The following is a 17,989-nucleotide window of genomic DNA, read 5'->3' as shown; positions in this document are numbered from 1 at the left end:
CCGTGCCCACCTCCCTTCCTGTGAGGCCCGGGGAGAAAGGGAGCAGCCCAATCCCAGAAGGTATAAAGGCTCTGGGAGCAGCAGCACCTGGGTGGCATCTCTGACTTAAAATCAGGATAGGTGAAGAGCCTGACGGAGAAAAGGACTGTTAATGAGAGCAGGTATTGTAGTCGGTATTGGATTTAGAGTTGGTATTGAATTAGGGCGGGAGCTGGAGCGGGGCGGGCTAGAGAAGCGCGGCGGGAGTTGGAGCTGGAGCGGCGGGAGTTGGGGGCTGGAGCGGCGGGAGTTGGGGGCTGGAGCGGCGGGAGTTGGGGGCTGGAGCGGCGGAAGTTGGGGGCTGGAGCGGCGGGAGTTGGGGGCTGGAGCGGCGGGAGTTGGGGGCTGGAGCGGCGGGAGTTGGGGGCTGGAGCGGCGGGAGTTGGGGGCTGGAGCGGCGCGGGCTGGAGTAGCGCGGCATAGCCGCGTCTTACCTGCGGCAGTTGTGGGACAAGGGTGATCCTGGCGGTACCGGAACGGGGCGCGGGGGGGGCCGGAGGGAGCCCCGGGGCCGCCGGGACCCTCCCGCGGGGCTGGGGCTGAGCCCCCGGGGCCGCCGGGACCCTCCCGCGGGGCTGGGGCTGAGCCCCCGGGGCCGCCGGGACCCTCCCGCGGGGCTGGGGCTGAGCCCCCGGGGCCGCCGGGACCCTCCCGCGGGGCTGGGGCTGAGCCCCCGGGGCTGCCGGGACCCTCCCGCGGGGCCGGGCTGAGCCCCTGGGGATGCCGGGACCCTCCCGGGGTGCTTCGCGACGGGGGATGTGGAGTGAGGTAATAACGAGAATCAGGAAGTCCTTCCACGGACCCGCGCCCGGTTCGGTGGCTGTGCCGAGGTTTGAACCGGGAAAGAGCCGCTGTCCTGCGGTGAGGACCGGGAGAAATGGCTTTACAATGTGACTGGGGAGATTCAGATTAGAGATTAGGAAAAAATCGGGTGCACACGTATTGGAATAGGCTGCCTAGGGAGGTGGTGGAGTCGCCGTTGCTGCAGGGGTTCAAGAGGTGTGTGGATCTGGCGCTGGGTGACGGTTTAGGGGTTACAGTGGCAGTATTTGGTAATAGTTAGACTGTGATGCCGAAAAACCCGGTCGGAAAAACTGCTCAGAGGCTTTTGTATCTTTAAACAGCAAGGTATTTGTTTATTTGATATTGGGAACAAGGGCTGAACCTCAGGCTATCAGGTGCAGTTTGTGGACCAGCCTGACACTCCATGGGCAACAAGAGCTTTCTGTGGTGGCACTGTTTGTCTGGGAGGAATCTTCATCCATATTCAATTTTGGGACTTGGACTGGCAATTTCAGCTCAAAGTCCCAAAAGCAAACTACAGCATTTTCTCCCAGATAAGAAAGCCTCTATCTTTTGGTTGTTAGGTGCAGTTGGTGGGCCAACCTGGGAGCTCCACGGGCAGCAAGAGCTTTCTGTGGTGGCACCTTTGGTCTGGGAGGAATCGTCATCTGTATTCAATTTTGGGAGCTGGACTTCCAGTTTTGGCTTTAGGATTCCTGCAAGGTAACCTCACCCCTTTTTCCCTAGAAAGAAAACTCTGACCTTCATGGTTTCAGGTGCAGTTGGTGGGCCAGCCCTGGCACTCGTTAAGCAGCAAGAACTTTCTGGTATGGTACCTTTGGTCTGTGAAGAATCTTCATCCATATTCAATTTTGGGACTCGCACTGCCAATTTCGGCTCAAGGATTCCTGCAAGGTAACGTCAGCCCTTTTTCAGGGTCACACTTAGAAACCCTGCCGCGAGGCCCCTGGAGAAGCCAAGGGGAGCTGGGATTCCTTGGAGTACCAGGGAAGCGAGGGGAAGGTGGGAAAGGGGCAGAGAGCAAACCCCCCCAGCTGCTTCTCCCTGCAGCCACCACGGCAGGTGCAGCAAACACACACCAGTGTAGAGTTTTTAGGAGAGCTTTAAAATAAACTAAAAAACAATCAGTTCACGGAAAAATCCTTCTGCAGTCCGCGCTGTCTAACAATTCAAACTGCTCACTAAAAAAAATACCGAATTTAGAACAACTGAATTTTAGAACCTCAGAGCAGCTGCCCTGGGATTTCATGCCCCCTGTGTCTCTTGCATCAGGGGAAAAGGACTGGCATGCACTGGGAGGGACTGGGGGCACTGGGGGGATTTGGGCTGGGAGTGGGGACACTGGGGTGGGACTGAGATTTTCGGGGGGGTGAGGGGGACTGGGAGCACTGGGATGGGACTGGGGGTCATTGGGGAGGGACTGGGGAACCGTGGGACTGGGGGCACTGGGACATGAGTGAGATGTACTGGGGAGGGACTGGGCCGGGACTGAGGGCACTGGAGAGGCCCTGGGGACACTTGGGGGAAGTGGACTGGGATGGGGATTCTCTGGGGAGGGACTGGAGGCACTGGGATAGGACTGAGAGGCACTGGGGAGGCACTAGGACACACTGGGGCACCACTGGGATGGGACTGGGATCACTGCGGAGGGAATTGGGATGGGCCTGGGGGCAGTGGGAAGGGACTGGGATGCGACTGGGCAAACTGGGGAAGGACTGGGTTGCACTGCAGGAGGACACTTGGGAAGGAATGGGTGCGCTGGCTTGCACTGAGAGAAGTGGGAAGGGACTGGGATGAGAGTGGGGGCACTGGGGTGGGACTGGGAGCACTGGTGGCACTGGGCTAGGACTGGGGCAACTGGGGAGGGAGCAGGGAGGGACTGCAAAGTGACTGGGATGGGAATGGGATGCACTGGGGAGGGACTGGAGGCAGTGGGAAGGGACTGGGATGGGACTGGAGACACTTCAAGGGAGTTGGATGCACTGGGTGCAACTAGGGGCACTGGGCTGAGACTAGGGGCACTGGGGAGGGGCTGGGGGTAATAGGGAGGGACTGGGATGGGACTGAGGGCACTGGAGATGGACTGGGGAGAACTGGGCTGGCACTGGGGGCACTGGACTGCAACTGGGATTCTCAGGGGAGGGACTGGGGGAAGTGGGATTGGACAGGGGTCATTTGGGAGGGTTTGGGGACAGTGGGACTACAGGCACTGGGATGGGACTGAGGTGTGCTGGGTGGGCACAGGGATGGGACTGAGGTCACTGGGGAGGGAACTGGGATGGGACTGGGAGCACTGGGAAAGGGACTGCAGGGACTGGGATAGGACTGGGAAGGGACCGCAAGGGGACTGTAAGAGGACTGGGGAGGGGACTGGAGAGCGTGCCTGGGATGGGCCTGAGAATCTCTGGGGAGGGACTGGGACCACTGGGATGGGACTGCTGTGACTGGGATGGGATGCAGTTGTACTGGGAAGGGACTGGGAATCACTTAGGAGGGACTGGGATGGGACTGGGCGAACTGGGGAAGGACTGGGTTGCACTGCAGGAGGACACTTGGGAGGGAAAGGAGGTGGTTAGTTGCAGTGGGGGAAGTGGGGAGAGACTGGGATGGGAGTGGGGGCACAGGGGTGGGACTGGGAGCACTGGTGGCACTGGGCTAGGACTGGGGGAACTGGGGAGGGAGCAGGGAGGGACTGCGAGGGGGCTGGGAAGGGAACTGGGTTGGTACTGGGATGGGAATGGGATGCATGGGAGAAAGGAGCGGAATGCACTGGGGAGGGACTGGGAGCAACGGGAAAGCCACTGCAGGGACTGGGATTGGACTGGGGAGGGACTGCAAGAGGACTGTGACAGGACTGGGGAGTGGGCCTGGGATGGGACTGGGATGCACAGGGGAAAAGAACCGGGATGCCCTGGGGAGGGACTGAGGTCACGGGAGGGCTGGGGATGGGGCACTGGGGAGGGAGCTGGGATGGGACTTGGATGTTCTAGGGAGGGAGTGAGATGCATCAGGGAAAAGGACTGGCATGCACTGGGAGGGACTGGGGGCAGTGGGGAGGGATGGGGATGGGACTGGGGACACTGGAGAGGGACTGGGGGCACTGGGGGGATTTGGGCTGGGAGTGGGGACACTGGGGTGGGACTGAGATTTTCGGGGGGGTGAGGGGGACTGGGAGCACTGGGATGGGACTGGGGGTCATTGGGGAGGGACTGGGGAACCGTGGGACTGGGGGCACTGGGACAGGAGTGAGATGTACTGGGGAGGGACTGGGCCGGGACTGAGGGCACTGGAGAGGCCCTGGGGACACTTGGCGGAAGTGGACTGGGATGGGGATTCTCTGGGGAGGGACTGGAGGCACTGGGATAGGACTGAGAGGCACTGGGGAGGCACTAGGACACACTGGGGCACCACTGGGATGGGACTGGGATCACTGGGGAGGGAATTGGGATGGGCCTGGGGGCAGTGGGAAGGGACTGGGATGCGACTGGGCAAACTGGGGAAGGACTGGGTTGCACTGCAGGAGGACACTTGGGAAGGAATGGGTGCGCTGGCTTGCACTGAGAGAAGTGGGAAGGGACTGGGATGAGAGTGGGGGCACTGGGGTGGGACTGGGAGCACTGGTGGCACTGGGCTAGGACTGGGGCAACTGGGGAGGGAGCAGGGAGGGACTGCAAAGTGACTGGGATGGGAATGGGATGCACTGGGGAGGGACTGGAGGCAGTGGGAAGGGACTGGGATGGGACTGGAGACACTTCAAGGGAGTTGGATGCACTGGGTGCGACTAGGGGCACTGGGCTGAGACTAGGGGCACTGGGGAGGGGCTGGGGGTAATAGGGAGGGACTGGGATGGGACTGAGGGCACTGGAGATGGACTGGGGAGAACTGGGCTGGCACTGGGGGCACTGGACTGCAACTGGGATTCTCAGGGGAGGGACTGGGGGAAGTGGGATTGGACAGGGGTCATTTGGGAGGGTTTGGGGACAGTGGGACTACAGGCACTGGGATGGGACTGAGGTGCGCTGGGTGGGCACAGGGATGGGACTGAGGTCACTGGGGAGGGAACTGGGATGGGACTGGGAGCACTGGGAAAGGGACTGCAGGGACTGGGATAGGACTGGGAAGGGACCGCAAGGGGACTGTAAGAGGACTGGGGAGGGGACTGGAGAGCGTGCCTGGGATGGGCCTGAGAATCTCTGGGGAGGGACTGGGACCACTGGGATGGGACTGCTGTGACTGGGATGGGATGCAGTTGTACTGGGAAGGGACTGGGAATCACTTAGGAGGGACTGGGATGGGACTGGGCGAACTGGGGAAGGACTGGGTTGCACTGCAGGAGGACACTTGGGAGGGAAAGGAGGTGGTTAGTTGCAGTGGGGGAAGTGGGGAGAGACTGGGATGGGAGTGGGGGCACAGGGGTGGGACTGGGAGCACTGGTGGCACTGGGCTAGGACTGGGGGAACTGGGGAGGGAGCAGGGAGGGACTGCGAGGGGGCTGGGAAGGGAACTGGGTTGGTACTGGGATGGGAATGGGATGCATGGGAGAAAGGAGCGGAATGCACTGGGGAGGGACTGGGAGCAACGGGAAAGCCACTGCAGGGACTGGGATTGGACTGGGGAGGGACTGCAAGAGGACTGTGACAGGACTGGGGAGTGGGCCTGGGATGGGACTGGGATGCACAGGGGAAAAGAACCGGGATGCCCTGGGGAGGGACTGAGGTCACGGGAGGGCTGGGGATGGGGCACTGGGGAGGGAGCTGGGATGGGACTTGGATGTTCTAGGGAGGGAGTGAGATGCATCAGGGAAAAGGACTGGCATGTACTGGGAGGGACTGGGGGCAGTGGGGAGGGATGGGGATGGGACTGGGGACACTGGAGAGGGACTGGGGGCACTGGGGGGATTTGGGCTGGGAGTGGGGACACTGGGGTGGGACTGAGATTTTCGGGGGGGTGAGGGGGACTGGGAGCACTGGGATGGGACTGGGGGTCATTGGGGAGGGACTGGGATGGGACTGGGAAGGGACTGGGAAGGGACTGCAAGGGGACTGTGAGAGGACTGGGGAGGGGACTGGAGAGCGTGCCTGGGATGGGCCTGAGAATCTCTGGGGAGGGACTGGGACCACTGGGATGGGACTGCTGTGACTGGGATGGGATGCAGTTGTACTGGGAAGGGACTGGGGAGGGACTGGGAATCATTTAGGAGGGACTGTGATGGGACTAGGCAAACTGGGGAAGGACTGGGTTGCACTGCAGGAGGACACTTGGGAGGAAAAGAAGGTGGTGGGTTGCAGTGGGGGAAGTGGGGAGAGACTGGGATGAGAGTGGGGGCACTGGGGAGGGAACTGGGATGGGACTTGGATGTTCTAGGGAGGGAGTGAGATGCATTGGGGAAAAGGACTGGCATGCACTGGGAGGGACTGGGGGCAGTGGGGAGGGATGGGGATGCACTGGGGACACTGGAGAGGGACTGGGGGCACTGGGGGGATTTGGGCTGGGAGTGGGGACACTGGGGTGGGACTGAGATTTTCGGGGGGGTGAGGGGGACTGGGAGCACTGGGATGGGACTGGGGGTCATTGGGGAGGGACTGGGGAGGGACTGGGAATCACTTAGGAGGGACTGGGATGGGACTGGGCGAACTGGGGAAGGACTGGGTTGCACTGCAGGAGGACACTTGGGAGGGAAAGGAGGTGGTTAGTTGCAGTGGGGGAAGTGGGGAGAGACTGGGATGGGAGTGGGGGCACAGGGGTGGGACTGGGAGCACTGGTGGCACTGGGCTAGGACTGGGGGAACTGGGGAGGGAGCAGGGAGGGACTGCGAGGGGGCTGGGAAGGGAACTGGGTTGGTACTGGGATGGGAATGGGATGCATGGGAGAAAGGAGCGGAATGCACTGGGGAGGGACTGGGAGCAACGGGAAAGCCACTGCAGGGACTGGGATTGGACTGGGGAACTGTGGGACTGGGGGCACTGGGATAGGAGTGAGATGTACTGGGGAGGGACTGGGCCGGGACTGAGGGCACTGGAGAGGCCCTGGGGACACTTGGGGGAAGTGGACTGGGATGGGGATTCTCTGGGGAGGGACTGGAGGCACTGGGATAGGACTGAGAGGCACTGGGGAGGCACTAGGACACACTGGGGCACCACTGGGATGGGACTGGGATCACTGCGGAGGGAATTGGGATGGGCCTGGGGGCAGTGGGAAGGGACTGGGATGCGACTGGGCAAACTGGGGAAGGACTGGGTTGCACTGCAGGAGGACACTTGGGAAGGAATGGGTGCGCTGGCTTGCACTGAGAGAAGTGGGAAGGGACTGGGATGAGAGTGGGGGCACTGGGGTGGGACTGGGAGCACTGGTGGCACTGGGCTAGGACTGGGGCAACTGGGGAGGGAGCAGGGAGGGACTGCAAAGTGACTGGGATGGGAATGGGATGCACTGGGGAGGGACTGGAGGCAGTGGGAAGGGACTGGGATGGGACTGGAGACACTTCAAGGGAGTTGGATGCACTGGGTGCAACTAGGGGCACTGGGCTGAGACTAGGGGCACTGGAGAGGGGCTGGGGGTAATAGGGAGGGACTGGGATGGGACTGAGGGCACTGGAGATGGACTGGGGAGAACTGGGCTGGCACTGGGGGCACTGGACTGCAACTGGGATTCTCAGGGGAGGGACTGGGGGAAGTGGGATTGGACAGGGGTCATTTGGGAGGGTTTGGGGACAGTGGGACTACAGGCACTGGGATGGGACTGAGGTGCGCTGGGTGGGCACAGAGATGGGACTGAGGTCACTGGGGAGGGAACTGGGATGGGACTGGGAGCACTGGGAAAGGGACTGCAGGGACTGGGATAGGACTGGGAAGGGACTACAAGGGGACTGTGAGAGGACTGGGGAGGGGACTGGAGAGCGTGCCTGGGATGGGCCTGAGAATCTCTGGGGAGGGACTGGGACCACTGGGATGGGACTGCTGTGACTGGGATGGGATGCAGTTGTACTGGGAAGGGACTGGGGAGGGACTGGGAATCACTTAGGAGGGACTGGGATGGGACTGGGCGAACTGGGGAAGGACTGGGTTGCACTGCAGGAGGACACTTGGGAGGGAAAAGAAGGTGGTGGGTTGCAGTGGGGGAAGTGGGGAGAGACTGGGATGAGAGCGGGGGCACTGGGGTGGGACTGGGGGAACTGGGGAGGGAGCAGGGAGGGACTGCGAGGGGGCTGGGAAGGGAACTGGGATGGTACTGGGATGGGAATGGGATGCATGGGAGAAAGGAGTGGAATGCACTGGGGAGGGACTGGGAGCAATGGGAAAGCCACAGCAGGGACTGGGATTGGACTAGGGAGGGACTGCAAGAGGACTGTGACAGGACTGGGGAGTGGGCCTGGGATGGGACTGGGATGCACAGGAGAAAAGAACTGGGATGCCCTGAGGAGGGACTGAGGTCACGGGAGGGCTGGGGATGGGGCACTGGGGAGGGAACTGGGATGGGACTTGGATGTTCTAGGGAGGGAGTGGGATGCATCGGGGAAAAGGACTGGCATGCACTGGGAGGGACTGGGGGCAGTGGGGAGGGATGGGGCTGGGAGTGGGGACACTGGAGAGGGACTGGGGGCACTGGGGGGATTTGGGCTGGGAGTGGGGACACTGGGGTGGGACTGAGATTTTCGGGGGGGTGAGGGGGACTGGGAGCACTGAGATGGGACTGGGGGTCATTGGGGAGGGACTGGGGACCGTGGGACTGGGGCCACTGGCATAGGAGTGAGATGCACTGGGGAGGGACTGGGCCGGGACTGAGGGCACTGGAGAGGCCCTGGGGGCACTTGGGGGAAGTGGGCTGGGACTGGGATTCTCTGGGGAGGGACTGGAGGCACTGGGATAGGACTGAGAGGCACTGGGGAGGCACTAGGACACACTGGGGCACCACTGGGATGGGACTGGGATCACTGGGGAGGGAATTGGGATGGGCCTGGGGGCAGTGGGAAGGGACTGGGATGCGACTGGGCAAACTGGGGAAGGACTGGGTTGCACTGCAGGAGGACACTTGGGAAGGAATGGGTGCGCTGGCTTGCACTGAGAGAAGTGGGAAGGGACTGGGATGAGAGTTGGGGCAGTGGGGTGGGACTGGGAGCACTGGTGGCACTGGGCTAGGACTGGGGCAGCTGGGGAAGGAGCAGGGAGGGACTGCGAAGTGGCTGGGATGGGAATGGGATGCACAGGGAAAAGGAGCACAACGCACTGGGGAGGGACTGGGGGCAGTGGGGAGGGACTGGGATGGGACTGGCGACAGCTCAAGGGGGTTGGATGCACTGGGTGCGACTAGGGGCACTGGGCTGAGAATAGGGGCACTAGAGAGGGACTGGGGGTAGTAGGGAGGGACTGGGATGGGACTGAGGGCACTGGAGATGCTCCCAGTCCCACCCCAGTGCCCCCATTCTCATCCCAGTCCCTTCCCACTTCTCTCAGTGCAAGCCAGTGCACCCATTCCTTCCCAAGTGTCCTCCTGCAGTGCAACCCAGTCCTTCCCCAGTTTGCCCAGTCGCATCCCAGTCCCTTCCCACTGCCCCCAGGCCCATCTCAATTCCCTCCCCGGTGTTTCCAGTCCTATCCCACTGGTGCCCCAGTGTGTCCTAGTGCCTCCCCAGTGTCTCTCAGTCCTATCCCGGTGCCTCCAGTTCCTCCCCAGAGAATCCCTGTCCCAGCCCAGTTCCCCCAAGTGCCCCGAGGGCCACTCCAGTGCCCTCAGTTGTACTGGGAAGGGACTGGGGAGGGACTGGGAATCACTTAGGAGGGACTGGGATGGGACTAGGCAAACTGGGGAAGGACTGGGTTGAACTGCAGGAGGACACTTGGGAGGGAAAGGAGGTGGTAGGTTGCAGTGGGGGAAGTGGGGAGAGACTGGGATGGGAGTGGGGCACTGGGGTGGGACTGGGAGGACAGGTGGCACTGGGGTGGGACTGGGGGAACTGGGGAGGGAGCAGGGAGGGACTGCGAGGGGGCTGGGAAGGGAACTGGGATGGTACTGGGATGGGAATGGGATGCATGGGAGAAAGTGGAATGCACTGGGGAGGGACTGGGAGCAACGGGAAAGCCACTGCAGGGACTGGGATTGGACTGGGGAGGGACTGCAAGAGGACTGTGACAGGACTGGGGAGTGGGCCTGGGATGGGACTGGGATGCACAGGAGAAAAGAACTGGGATGCCCTGAGGAGGGACTGAGGTCACGGGAGGGCTGGGGATGGGGCACTGGGGAGGGAACTGGGATGGGACTTGGATGTTCTAGGGAGGGAGTGGGATGCCTCGGGGAAAAGGACTGGCATGCACTGGGAGGGACTGGGGGCAGTGGGGAGGGATGGGGATGGGACTGGGGACACTGGAGAGGGACTGGGGGCACTGGGGGGATTTGGGCTGGGAGTGGGGACACTGGGGTGGGACTGAGATTTTCGGGGGGGTGAGGGGGACTGGGAGCACTGAGATGGGACTGGGGGTCATTGGGGAGGGACTGGGGACCGTGGGACTGGGGGCACTGGGATAGGAGTGAGATGTATTGGGGAGGGACTGGGCCGGGACTGAGGGCACTGGAGAGGCCCTGGGGGCACTTGGGGGAAGTGGGCTGGGACTGGGATTCTCTGGGGAGGGACTGGAGGCACTGGGATAGGACTGAGAGGCACTAGGACACACTGGGGCACCACTGGGATTGGACTTGGATCACTGGGGAGGGAATTGGGATGGGCCTGGGGGCAGTGGGAAGGGACTGGGCGAACTGGGAAAGGGACTGCAGGGACTGGGATAGGACTGGGAAGGGATTGCAAGGGGACTGAGAGAGGACTGGGGAGGGGACTGGAGAGCGTGCCTGGGATGGGCCTGAGAATCTCTGGGGAGGGACTGGGACCACTGTGATGGGGTGCAGATGTACTGGGAAGGGACTGGGGAGGGACTGGGATTTGATTGGAAGCACTGGGGAGGGACTAGGAATCATTTAGGAGGGACTGGGGCCACTGATGATGGCTCTTTAATGCACTTGGGAGGGACTGGGAGCACTGGGATGCAGTGGGGAAGGACTGGAGGTACTTGGATGGGACTGAGAGAACTAGGATGGCACTGAGGGCACTGGGGAGGTACCAGGGGCACTGGGTTGGGACTGGGCTGGACTGGGAGCACTTGTGAGCAAGTGGGATCACTGGGAAGGGAACTGGGGTGGGACTGAAGGCACTGGGGAGGGACTGCAATGGGTTTGAAACAACTTGGGAAGGACTGGGAGCACTTGTGAGCAAGTGGGATCACTGGGAAGGGAACTGGGGTGGGACTGAAGGCACTGGGGAGGGACTGCAATGGGTTTGAAACAACTTGGGAAGGACTGGGAGCACTGGGGAGGTTCTGGAGGGAACTGCGCAGGGAGCTTGGTTGGACTGAGGGTACTAGGGATGGACTGGGATGGGACTGGGGTGTAGTGGGAGCAATTGGGAAGGAGTGGAGGCACTGGGGAAGGAACAGGGAGGGGACTGACTGCACTGGGATGGGGTTTGGGGTACTTGGGAGAAACTGGGAAGGACTCAGGAGGGACTGGGGACAGTGGGGAGGGACTGGGGACAGTAGGAAGGGACTGGAAAGGTGAAATTGAAACAGACTCACCTGAGTCATGGTCTAAGAAGTCCTGCTACAGCTCCTGAGTCGGAACAACAGCCAAGGGGCCTCAGCCCAATCCCTGGCCCCTCCTCCCCCTCATTGTTAACACCTGGGCCTTCCCCATAGAACAGCTGACTCTACCCAGTACTCCCAGTTCCCTCCAATGGCTTGCAATAGAATTACTAGACTCCCCAGAGTGCACAAAAATACAATCCCAATCCCACAGTAATTTCTACTCAAAACCAACAGTACCTGACCAAAGCATCCAGTCCATATTTTAGCCCCCAGCTCTATCCCAGCCCTTTAGTGATTTTAGCTTGAGACCCACAAGCTTTATTGCACTGCCAGCTCTGCTCTCTCAGCAGCAGCTCCAAATCTTGCAGGATCTTCATCTTGGCTCCATCTCTGTGACTTTCCAGCTCCAACCTCACACTCCCATTCCAAGTCCCCCAATTACTCCTCCAGCCCCACAAACCCTAGCCCAATTCAAAACTCACAAGCCCAGCACTATACTGACTTCAGCTCTACCCACCCAATCCACATTCCCGCCCATTAATCCCTATGCCACAGCCACTCGAGGATTTCAGCGACGGTGCCACAGGCCCTATCTGAGCTCCAGACACTCTCCCAGCTCCAGAGATGCAATCCTAGCACTATGCTGATTTCAGCCCCAGCCTCTCAGTCCACATTCCCAATTATAATCCCAATTCCACAGACACACAGCCATTTCAGCGACGGTGCCACAGGCCCTATCTCCTCCCCACACGGATTCCTGCCCAAGTGTTACAGTCCCAAGCCCAAACCCTGTCCCTACCACAGCCCCTCAGTGATTTCAGCTCGAGACCCACAAGCTTTATTGCACTGCCAGCTCTGCTCTCTCAGCAGTAGCTCTGCATCTTGCCAGCGCCGCCACGGGAAGCTGCTCCAGGTTCTCACTGCAGGATCTTCAGCTTGGCTCCAGCTCTGTGACTTTCCAGCTCCCACCTCCCACTCCCAGTCCCAGTCCCCCAAATGCTCCTCCAGCCCCAAAATTCCTATCCCAATTCCAAAATCACAAGCCCAGCCCTAGACTGAATTCAGCTCTCCCACCCAATCCACATTCCCAATTTACAATCCCATTTCCAGCTGCATAGAGATTTCAGCGACGGTGCCACAGGCCCTATCTCCTCCCCACACAGATTCCTGCGCAAGTGTTACAGTCCCAAGCCCAAACCCTGTCCCTACCCCAGCCCCTCAGTGATTTCAGCTCGAGACCCACAAGCTTTATTGCACTGCCAGCTCTGCTCTCTCAGCAGTAGCTCTGCATCTTGCCAGCGCCGCCACGGGAAGCTGCTCCAGGTTCTCACTGCAGGATCTTCAGCTTGGCTCCAGCTCTGCGACTTTCCAGCCCCACCCTCACACTCCCAGTCTCAGTCCCCCAGGTGCTCCTCCAGCCCCACAAACCCGATCCCAATTCCAAAATCACAAGCCCAGCACTATACTGACTTCAGCTCTACCCACCCAATCCACATTCCCGCCCATTAATCCCTATGCCACAGCCGCTCGAGGATTTCAGCGACGGTGCCACAGGCCCTATCTGAGCTCCAGACAATCTCCCAGCTCCACAGATGCAATCCTAGCATTATGCTGATTTCAGCCCCAGCCTCTCAGTCCACATTCCCAATTATAATCCCAATTCCACAGACACACAGCCATTTCAGCGACGGTGCCACAGGCCCTATCTCCTCCCCACACGGATTCCTGCCCAAGTGTTACAGTCCCAAGCCCAAACCCTGTCCCTACCCCAGCCCCTCAGTGATTTCAGCTCGAGACCCACAAGCTTTATTGCACTGCCAGCTCTGCTCTCTCAGCAGTAGCTCTGCATCTTGCCAGCGCTGCCACGGGAAGCTGCTCCAGGTTCTCACTGCAGGATCTTCAGCTTGGCTCCAGCTCTGCGACTTTCCAGCCCCACCCTCCCAATCCCAGTCCCCCAGGTGCTCCTCCAGCCCCAAAATTCCTATCCCAATTCCAAAGACACAAGCCCAGCCCTAGACTGATTTCAGCTCTCCCACCCAACCCACATTCCCACCCATCAATCCCTATATCAGACACACAGCCATTGCAGCGACGGTGCCACAGGCCCTATCTCACAGTGACTGCTCTGATTACTGCCCCAAGTGTTACAGTCCCAAGCCCAGAACCCATCCCTATCCCAGCCCCTCAGTGATTTCAGCTCGAGACCCACAAGCTTTATTGCACTGCCAGCTCTGCTCTCTCAGCAGTAGCTCTGCATCTTGCCAGCGCCGCCACGGGAAGCTGCTCCAGGTTCTCACTGCAGGATCTTCAGCTTGGATCCAGTTCTTTGACTTTCCAGCTCCACCCTCAAACTCCCAATCCCAGTCCCCCAGGTGCTCCTCCAGCCCCAAAATTCCTATCCCAATTCCAAAATCACAAGCCCAGCCCTAGACTGATTTCAGCTCTACCCGCCCAGTCCACATTCCCAATTTACAATCCCATTTCCAGCTGCATAGAGATTTCAGCGACGGTGCCACAGGCCCTATCTCCTCCCCACACGGATTCCTACCCAAGTGTTACAGTCCCAAGCCCAGAACCCATCCCTATCCCAGCCCCTCAGTGATTTCAGCTCGAGACCCACAAGCTTTATTGCACTGCCAGCTCTGCTCTCTCAGCAGTAGCTCTGCATCTTGCCAGCGCCGCCACGGGAAGCTGCTCCAGGTTCTCGCTGCAGGATCTTCAGCTTGGCTCCAGCTCTGTGACTTTCCAGCTCCCACCTCCCACTCCCAGTCCCCCAGGTGCTCCTCCAGCCCCAAAATTTCTATCCCAATTCCAAAATCACAAGCCCAGCCCTAGACTGATTTCAGTTCTCCCACCCAATCCACATTCCCACCCATCAATCCCTATATCACACACACAGCCATTTCAGCGACGGTGCCACAGGCCCTATCTCACAGTGATTGCTCTGATTACTGCCCCAAGTGTAACAGTCCCAAGCCCAGAACCCTGTCCCTACCCCAGCCCCTCAGTGATTTCAGCTCGAGACCCACAAGCTTTATTGCACTGCCAGCTCTGCTCTCCCAGCAGTAGCTCTGCATCTTGCCAGCGCTGCCACGGGAAGCTGCTCCAGGTTCTCACTGCAGGATCTTCAGCTTGGCTCCAGCTCTGCGACTTTCCAGCCCCACCCTCCCAATCCCAGTCCCTCAGGTGCTCCTCCAGCCCCAAAATTCCTATCGCAATTCCAAAGACACAAGCCCAGCCCTAGACTGATTTCAGCTCTCCCACCCAACCCACATTCCCACCCATCAATCCCTATATCAGACACACAGCCATTGCAGCGACGGTGCCACAGGCCCTATCTCACAGTGACTGCTCTGATTACTGCCCCAAGTGTTACAGTCCCAAGCCCAGAACCCATCCCTATCCCAGCCCCTCAGTGATTTCAGCTCGAGACCCACAAGCTTTATTGCACTGCCAGCTCTGCTCTCTCAGCAGTAGCTCTGCATCTTGCCAGCGCCGCCACGGGAAGCTGCTCCAGGTTCTCACTGCAGGATCTTCAGCTTGGATCCAGTTCTTTGACTTTCCAGCTCCACCCTCACACTCCCAATCCCAGTCCCCCAGGTGCTCCTCCAGCCCCAAAATTCCTATCCCAATTCCAAAATCACAAGCCCAGCCCTAGACTGATTTCAGCTCTACCCGCCCAGTCCACATTCCCAATTTACAATCCCATTTCCAGCTGCATAGAGATTTCAGCGACGGTGCCACAGGCCCTATCTCCACCCCACACGGATTCCTACCCAAGTGTTACAGTCCCAAGCCCAGAACCCATCCCTATCCCAGCCCCTCAGTGATTTCAGCTCGAGACCCACAAGCTTTATTGCACTGCCAGCTCTGCTCTCTCAGCAGTAGCTCTGCATCTTGCCAGCGCCGCCACGGGAAGCTGCTCCAGGTTCTCGCTGCAGGATCTTCAGCTTGGCTCCAGCTCTGCGACTTTCCAGCTCCCACCTCCCACTCCCAGTCCCAGTCCCCCAGGTGCTCCTCCAGCCCCAAAATTTCTATCCCAATTCCAAAATCACAAGCCCAGCCCTAGACTGATTTCAGTTCTCCCACCCAATCCACATTCCCACCCATCAATCCCTATATCACACACACAGCCATTTCAGCGACGGTGCCACAGGCCCTATCTCACAGTGATTGCTCTGATTACTGCCCCAAGTGTAACAGTCCCAAGCCCAAACCCTGTCCCTAGCCCAGCCCCTCAGTGATTTCAGCTCGAGACCCACAAGCTTTATTGCACTGCCAGCTCTGCTCTCTCAGCAGTAGCTCTGCATCTTGCCAGCGCCGCCACGGGAAGCTGCTCCAGGTTCTCACTGCAGGATCTTCAGCTTGGCTCCAGCTCTGTGACTTTCCAGCTCCACCCTCACACTCCCAATCCCAGTCCCCCAGGTACTCCTCTAGCCCCACAAACCTGATCCCAACTCCAAAGTCCAGATCCCTGCCCTCGACTGATTTCAGCTCTTCCCCCCGTCCACGTTCCCGCCCATCAATCCCTATTTCACACACAGATGTTTGAGCGACGGTGCCAGTCCCTGTCTCAATCCTACAGTGATTTCTGCTGCAGTGCCACAGTCCCTATCCCTGCTCCACAGTCCCTTTCTGAGCACCAATCTCCCTATCCCATACCCAGACCCACAACCTTTATTTCTCTGCCAGCTCTGCTGTCAGCTCCCGGTAAAGCTGCTGCACGTTCCAATCCTAGCATCTTTCTTTTGTTAAAGGTCTGAGTTTTCCACCCCAGCTCTCAAGCCCACATTCCAGGCCAGGCCTGACTATTTTTATCCCAGCTCCATCCCTGCAGTACTTATGCCAGGTCCATGCTCCCTAATCCAGCCCCACTCTTGTTCTGCCCACAGTCCTACCGTCTTTATGTCTCCACCAGTTCTGCTGCCTGAGCTCCAGGTTCTCAGCTTTCTGCTGCCTCTGCCTCAGCTTTCTGCTGCCTCTGCCTAAATCTGCTCCTGGGTATCTCTGCAGCCCGGGGCTGTTGACAAAGTCACAAATCAGTCTTTGTCGTTCACTTAAATATCTCTAGGAACTGTCCCACCCATCCCAACGGGAACAGCAACAAAACAATAGAATAAACAATCAAGTAGTCAAAGATGAAAATAAAAGTAAAATAAAATTATAATAGAATGAAACATCTTTTATTACTTTTCTTTGTAACAATACTTTCAATACCAGCCCCACTGAGAGGCTGCATCCTAGTCCTTCTGGTTCGGGGGAGCACCCCTGAGCATGGGCTGCTCCCCCACTGAGCACCGACCAAAGCTGGCCGGCACAGCTGCCCGGGACACCGCCTGCCCAACGCCCCGCCTCGGCAGCTGTGGGGGACCGACCCCGGCTCCCCCTGGAGCGGCAGCCGAGGGGGTGCTGCCCCATGGCTCCCCACCGCTGCCTGGAGCGGCAGCCGCGAGAGTCCCACCCTGGCTCACCGCCGCTCCTCGGCCCGGCGGCCGCGCCAATCCCGGGCCGGCTCCCGCCGCTCCAGCGCCGCCCCCAGCCCCGCCGCTCCAGCGCCGCCCCCAGCCCCGCCGCCGAACTGCCCCCAGCGCCCCCCGCCCGCGCCGTTTATAGCCCGCGGCCCGCACGGCCCCGCCCCCCTCGTGCCAGCCCAGCCAATCCCAGCGTCCGGCAGCGTCCGCCAATCCCCGCCTGTCCGTCCCCAAGAACCCCGCTGTCCCCTCAGGCCCCGCTCCCAGGGGCTGCTCCGCTTCCGCCTGCTGCCCGCCTCCCTCCCCTTCTCCCGGGAGAACTCCGGGACGGGACGGGACCGCGGACCTCCCACCCGCCCTTTCAACAACGCCTGCGGGCACCGCGGCAGCGCAGGCGCGGCTCCGCCGGATCCCGAAGCAAAGGCGCCGAGACCGGCGCCTGAGGGGAACGCGGGGGACGAGGTGGAGAGGGGGGCGGCTCCGCGCCGCGGCTGAGCGGGCAGAGCTTGCTCGACCGCGGCCCCGTTGAAAGGGCCGCCGCCGCTCCCGCCCCCTCCCCGCCTCCCGGAAGAACTCCCAGACGGGACGTGAGCGCGGAGCTGTGCCACCCGCCCTCCCTGGTCCCAACAGGGCCTGTCGGGGGCTGCGGCAGCGCAGGCGCGGCTCCGGAAGCAAAGGCGCCGGCACCTACAGCGCCTGAGGGGAACGTGGGGAAGGGGGGTGGCGCCGCGCCGCGGCTGAGCGGGCACAGCTTACGGGACCGCGGCCCCATTGAAAGGGCGGGCTACGATTGGACGGAGCGGAGAAAAGTGGGCTGGGAGTGGCGGGCCGGGATCGGACCTGCACGTCGGGAGCGGCAGCCGCGGGAGTCCCGCCCCAGCTCACCGCCGATCTCGCCCCGGCTCCCGCAGCTCCAGCGCCGCTTCCACCTCCGCCGCCGAACTGCCCCCCCCGCTCCCCCCGCCCGCTATTTATAGCCCGCGGCCCGCACAGCCCCGCCCCCCCGTGCCAGCCCAGCCAATCCCCGCCCGCCCGTTCCCGAGAACCCCG

The 17,989-nt window shown here is 60.7% G+C and overlaps 2 long non-coding RNA genes across 2 annotated transcripts; one reads left to right on the top strand and one right to left on the bottom strand.

The window, feature by feature from the left end:
* The first annotated feature begins 16 nt into the window (after positions 1 to 16).
* Positions 17 to 16,645, top strand: LOC135418507 (uncharacterized). The gene is made up of 3 exons (XR_010432491.1): positions 17 to 161; positions 1,599 to 1,737; positions 16,361 to 16,645. It is a non-coding gene; the product is annotated as an uncharacterized LOC135418507 (long non-coding RNA).
* LOC135418506 (uncharacterized) lies at positions 16,260 to 17,986 on the bottom strand. Its single transcript, XR_010432490.1, has 2 exons — positions 17,780 to 17,986; positions 16,260 to 16,488 (listed from the first exon to the last, which is right to left on the bottom strand). It is a non-coding gene; the product is annotated as an uncharacterized LOC135418506 (long non-coding RNA).
* Between the last annotated feature and the right edge of the window lie 3 nt (positions 17,987 to 17,989).

Source organism: Pseudopipra pipra, chromosome 9 (assembly GCF_036250125.1).
Source record: "Pseudopipra pipra isolate bDixPip1 chromosome 9, bDixPip1.hap1, whole genome shotgun sequence".
Lineage (NCBI taxonomy): Eukaryota > Metazoa > Chordata > Aves > Passeriformes > Pipridae > Pseudopipra > Pseudopipra pipra.
The sequence above is the reverse complement of the archived record's forward strand: the minus strand, read 5'-3'. Positions and strand labels throughout refer to the sequence as shown.